A 15,496-nucleotide genomic window follows, 5' to 3' on the forward strand; every position below is an offset into this window, starting at 1 on the left:
TACAACAAAGACCCTCCAGTGTGAATGAATCAAAATTATACCTTTTCTTTTTTTGGTCAGATCAGCAAAAATATAGGTGTGCCAAAGAAAATTAGTGATTAATTTATTTATATGTGCCATGAGATGAAAGAGGTTGAAACTCGCTGATCGATCCAAAACAGATCCTTTAGGCTTTTATATATATGCTCCGAAATGTCCCATCTCCATGCCTTTGCAGAAGTCACTTCCTATGCCTAAACTACCCTTTCCCATCTCAGTCTACCCATGAAATATCAGCTAACCCTCAAGTTTCGGGAAAATCCTATCTCCCCTCCCTGAAATCTTCCCTGAACCTCTATTTAAAAACTCTTGATCTCCTCTGAATTCCCTTACAACACTTATGTTCTCTTTTGGTCCCTTTTTATTTTCCATTTCAGAGCGCTAAACAACTTGAGGCAAAGACTCGTGTTGAAAACTATCCACAGCATCCAACGTGACCGCATTCAGTGACTGAAATAAATATAAACAAGACATCTGAGTGAACAGAATCAAATGTCTGTTCTTTTCTTTTTCCAGAGTGTCTGGGGATCGAGTTTTCCAGATAGGACCTTCATTTTAGATCATTTTTAAAAGACTTCTCTAATTAGCAGTACGGTCATTTGAGCCAGGGCCAGGTGACTATACTGCTTTATTCAGACCCAAAGTGGCCCATTCCCTTCAGTGCTACAAGCGCGTGTCAGCCGCGCCTGGAGGCGCGACTTCTCGTGCACGCATGGCGTGGTGCCTGGTTTGTGTGGTCCTAGATCCCTCTCCTATCTTCCTCATCTTGAACTTTTCCTTTTCTGCAGTAGTTTCCATGGCACCCTCCGCTGCCTGCTGCTCACACGTCTCCTTCATAAAATCATTTTGGAGCTCTTCCCAAGTCTAATTCAAGCACAAAGACGCAGTATGTTAAGCCTCTGTCATACTATTTCTTGCAACTCAGCTGCATGAATACTTTGTTTTCAAATTCCTCTCTTTAGTATTCTCATTCTTATACACTTCAGCAAACTGATACCCTCAGCTAGCAGAAATAAGAGTAGTATGTAATACATCACATACTACTATTAGTTATTACATGCTAGTAACACACACCGCCTTACTGATGTACTTACCACGGGCCGAACACTGCACCAAGTGTTCTACATGGTAGCTTAAGTAATTGTCACCACAACAACTTGGTAAAATAGGCATTATTATTCTCATTTTACAGTTTTTTTAAAAAAGATGGGCTTAAAAAAGTTAACTTGCTGAACATATCCCAGCTGGTTAAGGGACAGAGCTGAAACTCAAGTCCATGCCTCTCTGAGTCTCAATGTTCTTAACCTCACACAATACTAAATAATAAAAAAGAATGGAGTCACAGGGATAGTGAAGTATTTGTGAAGAGAGCAGATTTAAGAAAAAAGGTTTAAAAAGAGGTATGAAGAACATTATCCAATCTTGCGGTGAGAATCTTACCATGAGGCTAAAATTAGAAAGATAAATGCTTACAGCCCCCTTTTAAATCTTCTGGAATAAAAATAAAGCACGACAGAGGGAAGTGGAATGCAGCACCAATTATCTAGTGCAGAAACATCGCGTGCTTACTCCCCAGCAAGTTCTGCACCACCACAGCACTCTGGCTCGCAGTGCCTGCAAAAGCAGGCGACTGGGGAAATACTTGAAAATACCTGCCTCAAGGGGATGTTAGAAAGCTATTGATATACATACTCTAAAACTCTTTGCTTTTTTTGGAGTATAAAGATTCATAATTATATCAAATAAATTTTAGCCCTAACATTGAAGATCAGTTGGGAAAATTCATTTCCCAGAAATGGAGAATTGATTTCTTCATACTCCAAGATGCCTTGCTGGGAGCCAAATAATTGCAACTATGTACTTCAACAGTTTTTCCTTGCTGAAAAGGTCGAGGAACTGGTCACCGAGTTCACGTTCTGCATCTCAGAAACACATGCATCTTAATTAAACGATTGCCTTACCTTTAAACGAGGGCCCATGTTCTAAGAACCAAGCGGAGCACGCCTATTCGCCAAAGCAGGTAACTCGGCCCTTTCACCTTGTCTTCAGCTTCCACATGAGAGACAACAGCCACAAGGTCAACGGAAAGTGTCTGCCCATCAGACTTTCACTGAGGGTCTGTCAAAGCAGCAGATGATTGGAGTTTCTGGAACGAACTGGACGGCTTCCAGAGCGAAGAGATATAACCCCACAATATTTCATCCCCGGGCTTCTTTCCCTAGTGCAAGGCGCGAGCATCTGTCAAAGGATGCATCTGTTCCAGCTCAGGATCCAATCCTACAGAGAAAAAAGGACTGGTAGAACAGGCTTTTATTTCTGCAAAAGAATCCCCAGAAAACAAAAAAAGAGGAGGTAGGACAGGCAGTGGAAACCCCAGGACACTAAAAATAACCGAGGGCGGGTAAACTGTGACCAAGTTTTCCCAATTAAAACTCCACAGAAAGCCAGAGGCAATCTCATTGCCCTATGTTACCCCCAGGAGGAAGCTCCAGCACTGTGGTAGATCCCAGCCCTTTGGGAGAAGCAAACGGAGGCGCAGGTTTGGAGTGCGCCTCACACAACCACAGGCCCCCTCTGAGACTGACGGGGCTGGGCCTCGAGGTCTGGCAGAGAGGTGGAGAGAAATGGGACCGAGCGGGCAGGCAGGGGCAGGTCACAGAGGGCCTCCCCGTGCATTTCCAAGACCTGTTTGAACAATGCTGATCTTATCTTTCACACAGTAAAGCTTGCAACTGTGAGAGGAAAAAATTTGTGAACTTTCAAGTTAAGGTCACTAAGCAATAAAGTTCAGTAAATTAAAGCCTGTCACTGAGACAGTCATGAACTAACGTAGCAGAGAGGAGGTTATTGCAAGGCACACAAATGGCCACTGTAAAACAAATGAGACACACCTACTAGTCACTCCGCGAAAAGACATAGTCTTCCTATTGGGTTGGCCCCAAAGTCCGTTCATTGTTTTTCCATAAAATAAAAGACACATTTTTCATTTTCACCAATAACTTTATTGATTTGGATATTTTGAGTATGTCGGCTATCTCCCACGTGGTTTAATGTTGATTGTCCTCAATTAATGTCTTGATTTGATGGCTGTCAACTTCAACTTTCCACTGGTCTACCCAACAGCGGAGCACTGTCCAAGAGAAATCTCCAGCATGAAACTTTACAAACCACTTTTGACAGGTTTAATCAGTTACAGCACCCTCTCCATACACTGAACAAATCTCTTTTTTATGATTCAGTTGCATTTTTACCTTTACTGAAATAATAAAGCATAATATGCCAAAAATGTTTTCTTCTAGCTTCAATATTAAAATGGCTACACAAAAATTCATCTGTTTTGATTTTTTTTAATGCACACTGACACGACAGCTGTCACAATACAGTCTAACAAAACTATTTTGAATGAAGTTAAAGACAACTAATCGCTACTAGAGAAATCTTATGGAAAAAAACAGATGAACTTTTTGGCCAACCCAATGCATGGCAGGAACTGTTCTCAGTGCTTCAAATGTATGAACTCACAGTCCTGAGAGATATAATTATCCCCATTTTACAGATGAGGAAACTGAGGCCCTTTCTCAAGATTACACACCACGAAGCAGTCAAGTTGAGTCAAACCCAGACACCCTGCACCCAGAATCCATGCTTTGAATGAACACCCTACGGCCTCTTTACCAGGGGAAACCAAGAAAGAAAACACAAAATGCTAATAAAAGCACAAGAACAAAATGAGTAAAGGCCAGCAGATCAAACAAGTTGGCAAACTTTTATAATTAAAGATAAATAAGTATGCATATATGTATTTATTTTAAAATACGGTGACAGACTTGCCAAGTGCGTGAGCCAAAGCCTGGGTCGACTAGCTGCTGGAAGAGACTTAAAGGGTCTGCAAACCAGAGATGAGTTACATAAACTGTACGAGATCCATTAGAATGCAAAATAAGCATTTTTAAAAATGACACTTTTAAAGAATAACAACACAAGGAATCACTCACAAATAAAATGCTAAATGAAAAAGCAAGCAAAAAATTATTTACATTGCATGAGCCCATTTTTTAAAATATTACATTACATAAAGAGCCTGGAAGGAACAACACAAAAATGTTAACAGCGGTTGTCTCTTGATGCATGGAATTATAAATTATTTTTATTTTCTACCTCTACATTTAGTGTTCTAAATTCGTAGTGATGCAAGGACATATAAAAAGTTTCTAATTCTGGAGAACACTTCTTTTCCTAAAAAGGGGAAAGAACAGGCAAGATATCCTTTTTTCAAATAAGGAAACAGTTAAAAAAAAACTAGCTAAACCCTGGCTGGCATAGCTCAGTGGATTGAGCGCGGGCTGCGAACCAAAGCATTGCAGGTTCAATTCCCAGTCAGGGCACATGCCTGGGTTGCAGGCCACAGCCCCCAGCAACCGCACATTGATGTTTTTCTCTCTCTCTCTTTCTTCCTCCCTTCCCTCTCTAAAAAAAATAAATAAAATCTTAAAAAAAAAGAAATCTTTCCCTAAAAAAAAAAATTAGCTAAAGATAACAGAATGTACTAGACTTTTATTCCTGTTCACTGGGATCTTAGCAAGCCTCTACCCTGTGATGAGCTATCTGATTACTAAACCAAGTAACTCGTAGTTCTAGTGTCTTTACTGTGCCCCACCATGAACTCCCATGTGTACCAGTCCCCCATCCACTGCCCCCAATGTTTTTGTGTCTCTGATGAGCTTCAGGACTCTATTCAAGCACCACCTCCATTCCTGGTCCAGCTCCCAGGCCCTTCTGAGGGCTCCCGCAGTGCCAGGCAGAACTAAACACCTCCTTCCTTGTGATACTCCTCTGCTGAAGACGCCTCTATTACAGCATTTATTAGTCTCTATTATAATTATTTGTTTATACAGCAGTCTATCCTAATGGATTGTGTGCTTCCTGAGGAAACTGACTGGGTCGTAATCATCGCTCGCCCCTCCGCAGGGGCTAGTGTGATGGTTGGAGTCTGTCTCAGAGCGTGTACTTCTGCAAGACTCTGGGGTGATTTCTGTGCACGTTGAAATTTGAGAAGCGTCGTCTAGGCTCTACAGCCGTGAGCCAGAGAAGGGATACACCCGATAATCTGCATCTCTAACGGGCTCATAGGTAATGCTGATGCTGCAGAGCAAGGGGTCCAGTATAGGGTTGGCAAACTACAGCCACTGGGCCAAATCCAGATGGCTGCCTGTTTTTGTTTTTAAAAAAAAGTTTTGTAAATAGAGAATGAGCACAGCCAAGGTCATCCGTTTACATGTGGTCTATGACAGCTCTTGCACTACAACAGCGGAGTGAAGCGGCTGCAGCAGAGACGTGTGGCCTACGAAGTTTTCCTATCTGACCCTTGACAAAATAAGTTTACCAGGCTCTGGTGTAGAGGTCTTAGTTATGAACTTGTTTTTGTAAATCACAAAAGCATAAAATCATTTTCTTCCAGTTCTACTATCTTTACTTAAGAGCAGCATTTTGCAAATATTTCTCCTGGCTAATTTCAACTGTTACTTAAAAGTTTTATGCCTCTCACACCCCGAGTAGGAATTTTATACAATCATTTCCCAAAGTATGTGTTTCGTGCAAACACGCTTGCATTTCACCAAGGCTGTGATTTCCTAAAACCAGCACCCTCAGGAACCAGACACTATATCCAGGTCTCTAAAATTATTAAAATACCTATCACCAACTCACTCTCTACTTTCCAAGTGCTGTTCTAAAAAGCTGTGAAAAAAATGACAGGAAAGTCCACTTAGAATTCTGGTGAATGAAGAGGCAGTGGCAGCACAGAGGAGTTCCAAGCATTACCCAGTGAGTTCCGCAAAACAAGGCAGGACAAAAGCAGACACTGGCACGCTAATATGTGGCCTCCAGCATTCTCTACACGGAAGCACCACCCACGAGTCCAGGGAAATCAAATTAAAAAACTGGATCATTCAATTAGCAAAAGACACATACGTTAGTGGTCTAACTAAGGAGGTTCCAGGAAATAAAGTGTGCCATCGGATACTAGAATACTCTATTGTTTTTTTTTTTTAATCCTCACCTGAGGATATATTTATTGATTTTAGAGAGACAGAAAGAGAAACGTCAATGTGAGAGAGAAACATCGATCAATCGCCTCCTGTAAGTGCCCACACTGGGGATTGAACCCGGAGTGTGCATGGACACTCCAAGCAAACAAGCCACCCGGCGAGGGCACTTCAGATTATTAATTTACATTCTCCTTTGCTTAATTCCACCCTTGGTTTATTCTCCCCACCCCAAAATCCCACCATAAAAGATTGCCCTCCCCCATCAAGTTTATACTCTTGGGATATTTACATAGTTGTGTATTCCTGTTATCTTGGTTCAGCCAAGTTATACAGTTTTCATTTATATTCTTTCCTCATCAGTCAGCCCCTCCAGTCTCTTAATCATTCCTGTGGGTCTCCTGTGAACTCTCTCCAGCTAGTCCCCAGTGATCTGGTAATGAGGTGCCTCCAACTGACTGCAGCCTTCCAGGAACGGCCGCGTTAGTCAGAACAGGATGAGCTCACCCTCCTCGGTTCCATGACATAATACTCCTGAGGAGACAATCCCCAAATCGCAGAGAGGTAGACTGTGCCATATTAGACTATAACCCCACTCCACGCTTCCCAGATTTGGGCACCGGAGCATGCCAGAAGGTGCTAGAAGCCAGAGGAGAAATGACACATGTTCCTGCAGCATCTAGTTACTAGAAAATGAGGTAGGTGAGGAGAAAAAGTATTTTCATGTTAAAACAAATTCACAGATAATAAAATAGGATGCAAAATATGCATTTCTAAGGATAAAACACGGATATGTTAAAAAAAAAAAAACATTCACAGTTATTTTGTACTTGAGGCAAAAAGGCTGCTTTGGGCTCTGCTCCCAGCCCCCAAGGGGTTCCGTGCCCACCATCCTCTACCACTAGAGGTACCCGAGCTGAGCAGTCTGGAAAGCCCTGAACCCCTACGCAACTTCTGGTCTGTTACCACCCATCCCACACACTCACATTTTACACAGAACTATTTTTTCTGCTATCGCCCCCCAGTGACTACCAACAACTTTAGGTTCTTTTGTAGTGTTCATTCACTTCGCATTTCTTGAGCATCTGCTCTATGCCAGACTACGTGCCAAAAGCTGAAGTCACGAGGATAAATAAGAAAGGGTGGGAGATGGCCAATACAATGTGGCAAGTACCACAAAAGAGGAACGAACAATGTATAATGGGCAAAGGAAGGAGAGAGGTAGCTTTGCCTGAGACAGCAGGGAGGTCTTCACAGGAGAAATAATATGGCTGTTATTTAAGAATGCATAAGCACTGGCTGGTGTGACTCAGTGGACTGAGTGCAGCCTGCCAACCAAAGGGTCACCGGTTCAATTCCCAGTCAGGGCACATGCCTGGGTTGTGGGCCAGGTCCCCAGTAGGGGGTGTGTGAGAGGCAACCACACATTGATGCTTCTCTCCCTCTGTCCCTCCCTTCCCCTGTGTCTAAAAAATCTTTAACAAATAAATAAAAAAGAATGAGTAAGCATTTGCAAGGCAGATAAAAGGAAAAGACTAGTTTCCTAGGCAGAAAGAACAACATAAGCAAGGGGAGTGACGAAAAGCTCAGCGTTCCGAATGCACTGTGTTTCGAAAGACTACCTGGAGCTAACCTAGAGTGACTACCCTGAGTTCCTTCAGCACAGCGGTCAAGAGTATGCATCTCACTACCGACCAATAAGCTACTTAACTTCTCTTCAGTGACCTCGGATATCTCAGACAGAACACGGAGATCCACTGAGAAGACCTGGAGTGTAAGGGAAAGGAGGACTGGCTGGGACTGGAAACTAGACCCAGGCGTCCTGGCACCACAGGAGTGTCCTGAGAGATGTGGTTCTTTGTGTGAACCCGGCTTCTGGGTGGCCAGCAGTGGTGGGGGTTTGTGCCCAGGCCACAGGAGCCCAACCCTCAGTAAATGGGGAAGATGGCACTGGGTGTACCTGAGGGGCTAACTGGTTTAGTCTCCCGAGTGTGGCATTTTTTTCACTTGACATAATGGTTTTTAGATCTTACACGCTGTTACAAGTCATATCAGTAGTTCATTCCTCTTTATTGTTGTGTAGTAGTCCGTTACATGGACATGTCACAGTTTGTTTAGGCACGCATCAGCTGGAGAACATTTGGGTTCCACCCAGTTTGGGGCTATTGTGGATAAAGCCCCTATGAATATTCAAGTGCAAGTCTTTGTGCGAACACACTCTTTCTTTTCCCTTGGGTAAGTAACAAGGAGTGGGAGTGCCGGGTCACATGGTAAGTATATGCTGTTTAACTTACAAGAAATTGCCAGGCTGTTGCCCAGAGTGGCTGTGCCACCTTGTATTTCCACCAGCAATGTACAAGCTCATTGACCAACATCCACCCACAACCATCATCAATCTTATAAACCTCACCTATTCCCATAGGGGTGGACTGGTGTCTCGTTGTGGCTTTACCTCACATTTCCCTGAGGACTAACAGTACTAAGTATCTTTTCATGTGCTTCTGGCTATGTGTGAGCCTTCTCTGGTATCCAAATCTTTAGCCATTTTAAAAATTGAGCTGTTTGTCTTCTTGTAAGACTTCTTTATATATTCTGAATACAAGTCCTTCACTAGATACATGTTTGGCAAATATTTTCTGCAGCTCTTTTCTCATTTTGTTAACAATGTTTGTAAAAAGAGCCAGGTAGCTCGGTGGGCTGGAGTGTCACCTGTACACGGGAAGACCGTCGTTCGGTTCAAACATATCCTCAGGTGAGGATTAAAGACAAGCGTAAAAGTTTTTAATTTGTTGAAATCCAACTTACCAATTTTTTTCTTTTATAGTTTGTGGTTTTTTGTGTGTGTCACATTTCTTTTTAAAATCTTTGCTTAACTAAAGGTCACAAAGATTTTCTTCTGTTTTCTTCTAGAAGTTTTATCTAAGTTTCATAAAAGACAATCTCTTCTCAAAAAAATTTTTTAAATCCTCACCTGACATTTTGTTCATTGCTTTTAGAGAGAGAGAAAGGAGAGGAGAAAACATCGATTGGCTGCCTCCTGCACGCACCCAGATGAGAGTCGGACATGCCTGGACTGGGGATCAGACGTCCTGGGCAACCCAGGCATGTGCCCCGATGGGGAATCGAACCCACAACCTTTCAATTACAGGATGACGCTCCGACAGAGACACACCAGCCAAGGCTCTTCTCGGAAATTTTGAGTTTTAAAACTCCTGCATTCCATCTATCTCATAATTAGTTACTCAGTTTTACTATCCCTTTGTTTCTTTCGAATTCAACTTCTACATTACCAAGCTCTATTTAAGTCTATTTCAGAATTTGGAAAGATTTTTATCTTTTAAGAGATTTTCCCCCTCTTCAACCTAATAAATGGTACTGAATTTCTAAATTTAGCCAAGGTTTTAGTCCCTCAATTCTCTTCAAACTGACATAAAACCTTTGGATGCCTGATGCTGGTTCTTAAAACAACAACAAAATTCCAAAACCCAGAGCACGCACCTTTCAAGTTAAGCCAGGGACAATGAACTACTTACCCTTCTGGTTTTAAAGGGAAGCTTTTATAAGATCATTCTCACCACATTGAGTCACTCTAACCTGACAGGAGGCTGGAAAAGTTATCACTCCCCGGTTAAAAGAAAAGTTAGGCTTTAAAGGGTAGGTTCACCAAGATAATAGTAAATTTTTAGACTCAAAATGTACATTTGAGCCTCAAAATGAAATGAATAGTACACACGAAAGCACAGTTTAGATTCGACTGCACCCCTGGAACACAGTTTGCCCTTCTCAGCAGTTCCAGGAAAGTAGAAAAAGGGATTCTCAGTTAATGTGAGAAAAACAGGGAGAAGGGACAATTTAAATATCGCTCATTTTGTATCTTCGTGAGATACCTAGAGGAAAAAAATAGAAAACTGGCTTATCTATGCCCCGTCACAGTGTCACGGTCGTTGGTCTAATCGGGAGAACAGCAGCTCCTCCTCTGTCCCGATGTTTCATCTGTCCACCAGACTGGCTCCACCGCGCCCGACCCACAGAATCGGGACTGGCCCCTGAGTACCACGGCAGCTTTTATGCTTACGTGACCCTGGGCCACTGAATCTCGGCTACAATGGAAAAATGTTAAATGAATTCTCTGAATCTGACAAGCCGTCTCCCTCAATAAGAATACGGAGTTGTTACTTCATTAACTCTGCGTGAAATGGCAGGGAAATGGCCAGCTCTACACCCCAGGCGGGTGGAACTGAAACTGTCACACATACACTTAAAAGCTAACAAAATGTTTACCTCTACCACCATCCATTCCTTTTAATTCTACTCTAATTTTTAAGGAAAATAAATTATTTATGTAATCAGAAGGAAGGGCAGCCTTAAATGAGCATTCTGTAGTTCTTTGTTTAAGACTCCAGGAAGACAAAGTCAACTAGCCACAGAGATGGCAACCCAAATGGCTCCATTTAAAGAAGAAACAACACTTAAGGTACTCAAAACAAAACTTCTGTTGGCCTAATAACCAATGTTACCAACACAAGGACTTGTTAATTTCTTCAAACGTGCATTAAGAACCACAGGCCAAGTAGTATGTTGACCCTGGGGGTTCCAACATGAGAAAGCCAGTCCCTGACCCCCCAGAAACATAGAGGCTAGTAAGAAGACAGACAAGAAAATGATGTGATAGCTCCACGTAGTAAAATCTGTGAGACACAGTGTTAGCAGGGCCCAGGAAGGGCCCCTCAATCAGGATCAGCTCTTAGCTTCTCAGAAAACTTCACACCACGCTCCTGGGAGCCAAGACAGCTCTTCCACTGAGTTAACAGCGCTTTGGGAATCAAGGGGCACAAAATACTCCCCGTGCAGTCTTGTTTATTCTCATGGTTAATAACTTTCTCTATTCAGCAAGAGATTCCTGGGTCACATACATGGCACAGAAACAGCTCACTGGAAACTCCAACCTAGCTATCAAAATTACACATGGTCTAAATGCAATGTGGCACCCTGGATTGCATCCTGGGACGGAAAAGGGGTATCAGTGGAAAATCCAAAAAAAGTCAGTAGTTCAGTTAATAGTATTGTACTAATGCTAATTTCTTAGATGTGACAAATGCACCACGGTTACGTAACACAAAATCACGGGAAGCTGGGTGAAAGGTATACAGGAGCTCTGTGCCATCTCCACAACTTTTCTGTAACTCTAAAATTACTCCAAAATAAAATAGCTTCAAAAAAACTACACATGGTTCCCCACTTTCCATTCTCACTACCCTTTAGGATTCTGATGGTGCATGCCTTCCTAATCACTGCCCCAATTCCGGTTAATGTTTGACTGAAATGTTTTTTTAACTCCTTTTCAATTCTTTACTACAAACAATTTAGGCAGCCTGGCTGGATTTCCTTCTTTACCAAAACCATGAAAAACTCTATCTCTGTTGGGAGGTTTTAATTATTTTCTCTTCCTAATAGCTTCACCACATACACCAGGGGAAATCCTTGGAGTAGAACTTTCCTTAGTGGACAAGAGAGGGGTTTAAACAACCTGGGCTGGATCTCTGGATAAAAACAAGGGGACACTAATGAAAATGTATGTTACATGTTATTAGATTACTTTTACCTGATCTCTAGCCAAAAAGGATAATGAACAAAATATACAATGAACAGATGCTGACTATTAACATCTCAACACCAACAAGGAAACTACACCAAAATGAATGCATCAGCTACAAGCTCTGAAAAGCAAATTCCTCAACTATTCAAGGTAACAAAAATCCATACTAAAACCATATGGCACAGTTCCACTCAGGCTAAGTGACAAAACATATCTACCATGGCTATTTGGTTTCTTATAAGTAAATGAATACTCACCTCTTTCTATTAAACCATCATTTCAGAACAGGCTTCAAGAGTCCCACCAGGAAAACATCATGATGACATAACACCATATCAGGGCCTCAGGCACACACACCAACTACAGTAAGATAAACAACCTCGAAAGTTTGAAAACAACTCTACAAAAGAACATCAGTGAGGGATAAACATTCATGAACCCCTCAAAGAAGAGAAACCAAAGAAAGATAACTCAAATTTAAACCTAAGCTATTTGATGGCTAAAGTCACTTAAAAGGTAAAATGATATACTAGAATCCATTAAGGTCACATAATTTGATCTGTTATAGTATTAAATAAATATTGTACAACAGTACTCTGACCCAGACCACTTTCAGAAAAATTAACAGGTAGAGTAAATCTGTTAAAATATTTTAATTTGCACATCTCTGTCAATCACCTTCCACACTTCACCTATTCACAAACCCTTCCCCAACACAGACAGGCCTGAGCTCTTGAAGAGAAACCAGCACAGTGGTTAGGGCAAAATGAGCCCTCAATAAATGCCTTCTGACAGAACGAATACTCAGCAGTGATGTGCCTCTGAGGCATCCTTACAAACCAGCTCAATATGAAGACCCTGGACCCTACCTGGTGTGGCTCAGTGGGTTGGGCATGGTCCCATAAACTGAAAGGTCGCCAGTTGGATTCCCAGTCAGGGCACATGCCTGAGTTGCAGGCCAGGTGCCCCACTGGGGGCTTGTGAGAGGCAACCGATGGATGTTTCTCTCACACATCAGTGTTTTTCTCCTGCTGTTTCTCCCTCACTTCCCCTCTCACTAAAAATAAATAAATAAAATCTTTAAAAAAAAGTCAACACCTCAGGAGCAAAGCATGCTGTACACCATGCTACCACATTTAGGAGGTAATCAAGTTAACTGAAAAATAATCAACAGCAACTAATATTTTTTGAGAAAAAAAAACTTCAGGTCACAGAAGATAAAAATATGTGTAAAAACCATAACTTAAAAATAAAGAAAATATCTGTGAATTTTTTCCCCTTGATTGCCATAAAAAATGAATCTACCTCTAACTTTCTAAAACTGAATTACAAGATATTCTTTATGGAATCTTTCGCCATCCATGATTTTAGAAAAGAAATTTGTTATCAACTTAAATTGGTAAGTTAGACCAACTAGTAAATGGGATGAAGTCTGAGCCCAGTTATGGGTTTAAACTGTGGGGTGAATGCTTTGAGCATTTTTTTCCTTTCAAGACTGCACAGAAATACAAAACAACCCTCTTGACTGCTGAGAAGAGTTATACTCATTTATTTCTCACAAGTATGCAGTCCAAGTAATTCCTTTCTGCTCCCACCCAGCACAAAGCAACATGACCTCCTCCTCCCATCACCATTAAAACATGCTACAGAGTATCTGAGTACAGAGTATCAGAGCATCTTAGACCATAAGAATCTCAGATTGCAATAAAGTTACCACGCAACAAAAACACCTTTCTTTAAGCATGTTCTCATCCCCCATGGTGTTCCTATACTAATTTAGCTCCCTATCAAATATTAACAATCAAGAAAATCAGAAAATTCTCAGAATAGATATTACACACCACTTGGTTTGTTGTGTTTTTTTTAAAGTTATTACCATTCATGGATTCCAAAATTCAGAGTACATATTTACCAGGTGAATGTTTTTTAGTTTTCCAATGCCTGAATTTAAATGCCAGTAACTATTTAATTATATGTGATTTTCCCTCTACACGTAAATATACCAACCATTCTCCAAGTGTTTTTAAAAAACAACTGTTTATGGTCACTTAAAAACCTTATTGCCTAATAACCCAAAAGATCTAATGTATCAAAAAAGTGGTCACTGTTGGCTCTACCCATGCATGACAAGCTGTTCTGAAAAGATTAGGAACTTCCAGTGACTGCAAGAGGCACATACAGTATCTGTAGATACTTGAATAGTAAAACTACTTCAACATCAAAAATTCAGAGCCTACGAAATCATACATGTGAACTGCAAAGCTATCTAAATGCACGTATGTCTAAAAGAGAAAGAAGCAGAACAAAAACTGTCTGTACTCAAATCAGTATGAGTAACCATCCTTCAATTGAGCTTTTCAAGAACTGAAAACTTAATAAGGTTCTTCAGGTTATCAACACATTCAAGTTCCAAAATAGAGCAACTGTATTAAAATACAATCAACATAAAATTCCACCACCAGCACATACTCTATGTTGGAAGACACAATGACAATAATAGAAAATACTTTAACAGGGTTTAGCTGTGGTGGGCGCACTATTCTAGGGACTTCACATTTTAACTCATTTAGCCCTAATGATATCTCCATTTTACAGATGAAGAAACCGAGTCACAGATAGATTAACTCACTCAAAGGTCATATAGCTAGTAAGAAGCAGAGTGTGGATTTTAGCCCCATCAATCAGACCCGAAAGTTCATGTTAACCAATATACTCTGTTTAATAGTGAGGGTCGTGCAATGGTCAGCTTTTTAAATTTTAACCTGAAAATTTTTTTGGATCTCAAACAGTAAGATAGCTTTGTGCAGTAAAAAAAGTACAGGCTTTGCATTCAAACGAACCCCTGAATAAGTCTGAGCCTCGGTTTCATTCTACGTAAAACGAGGATACTTAAGTTATTGTGAAGGTCAAAGAATACAACTGTAAAGTGTCAAGTACAGTATACTAGATACGGATACGTTCACAGACACCTAGGATGTCCACGGATGGACTTCAGAGTCCACGAGTTTCATAAACTGTGTGACAAATACTGTCTGTGTACCCATTTTAAAAAGAATCGTCCCTGGCTTTCCATAAACTTTCAAGCAGGACGTGATCTCCAAAAGGTCAACAACCACCGGAGTACACCGCAGGTATTCAAAAAATGAAAGTTATGTTTCCCTTCTTGTTCTCCAAATCGCTCCCTTTTCCATTAAGGATGACACATCAAGGCTTCACAATAAATGTCAATTACTTCCCACCATTTTCCTGGCTTGGTAACTAGTAACATGTGCAAGATTATACCCCGATTTTCTAGAGATAGTCTAAAGAAGACCCTCAAACGCTGCTTCACCCCTTCTCTTCACCAATAGGCATACACAGTAAATACACAGTATTTACTCGAGAAGAATCTTGAGAACCGTCCACCCTGCTGCACCAAGTACCACGCCGGCTAGGAGAATCAAGTGGGAACCGGAGCCTCCGAGTTGAACGACAGAGACCTGACGCCCAGCGCTGTGGGATGACAAGAATGCGTTTCCCAAAACTACCGGAGAACCCAGAATTCCTCCCCTGTCCTCCCTCTCCCTGGAACTCTGGGGCAGGAAAGGTCCTCAGGACTCTGCCCCTTGCGGGAGTGGGGAGAGAAAGGTTACCAGAGCTGGAGGCTGCAGCGCGGTGACGTCCCAGTTCTGCTGCCCTGACAGGCGGCAGCAAACCACGGTAGAAGACCTGCCCCCGACCCTCCCGACTGGAGATCCAAGTACAGATCTCCGCCTGGGACGCGAACCGGCTCCGGGCTTTTACGTTTCCCAAGATGACTTCCGCTTCCGGGCTATCC

At 41.7% G+C, this 15,496-nt stretch overlaps 1 protein-coding gene across 2 annotated transcripts in view; it reads right to left on the minus strand.

Annotated features, from left to right (window-relative positions):
* Positions 1–15,465, minus strand: part of AREL1 (apoptosis resistant E3 ubiquitin protein ligase 1) — a 37,905-nt gene extending 22,440 nt beyond the window's left edge. For both annotated transcript variants that reach the window (XM_045822877.1, XM_045822876.1), the window contains exons 1-2: positions 15,312–15,465; positions 2,001–2,316 (exon numbers count right to left, since the gene is read on the minus strand). The gene's annotated coding sequence lies outside the window, so the exon portion shown is untranslated. The remainder of the gene's footprint in view (positions 1–2,000; positions 2,317–15,311) is intronic.
* Between the last annotated feature and the right edge of the window lie 31 nt (positions 15,466–15,496).

The sequence above is a fragment of the Phyllostomus hastatus genome, unplaced genomic scaffold (assembly GCF_019186645.2).
Source record: "Phyllostomus hastatus isolate PE091 unplaced genomic scaffold, TTU_PhHast_1.1 phas_scaffold_501, whole genome shotgun sequence".
Classification (NCBI taxonomy): domain Eukaryota; kingdom Metazoa; phylum Chordata; class Mammalia; order Chiroptera; family Phyllostomidae; genus Phyllostomus; species Phyllostomus hastatus.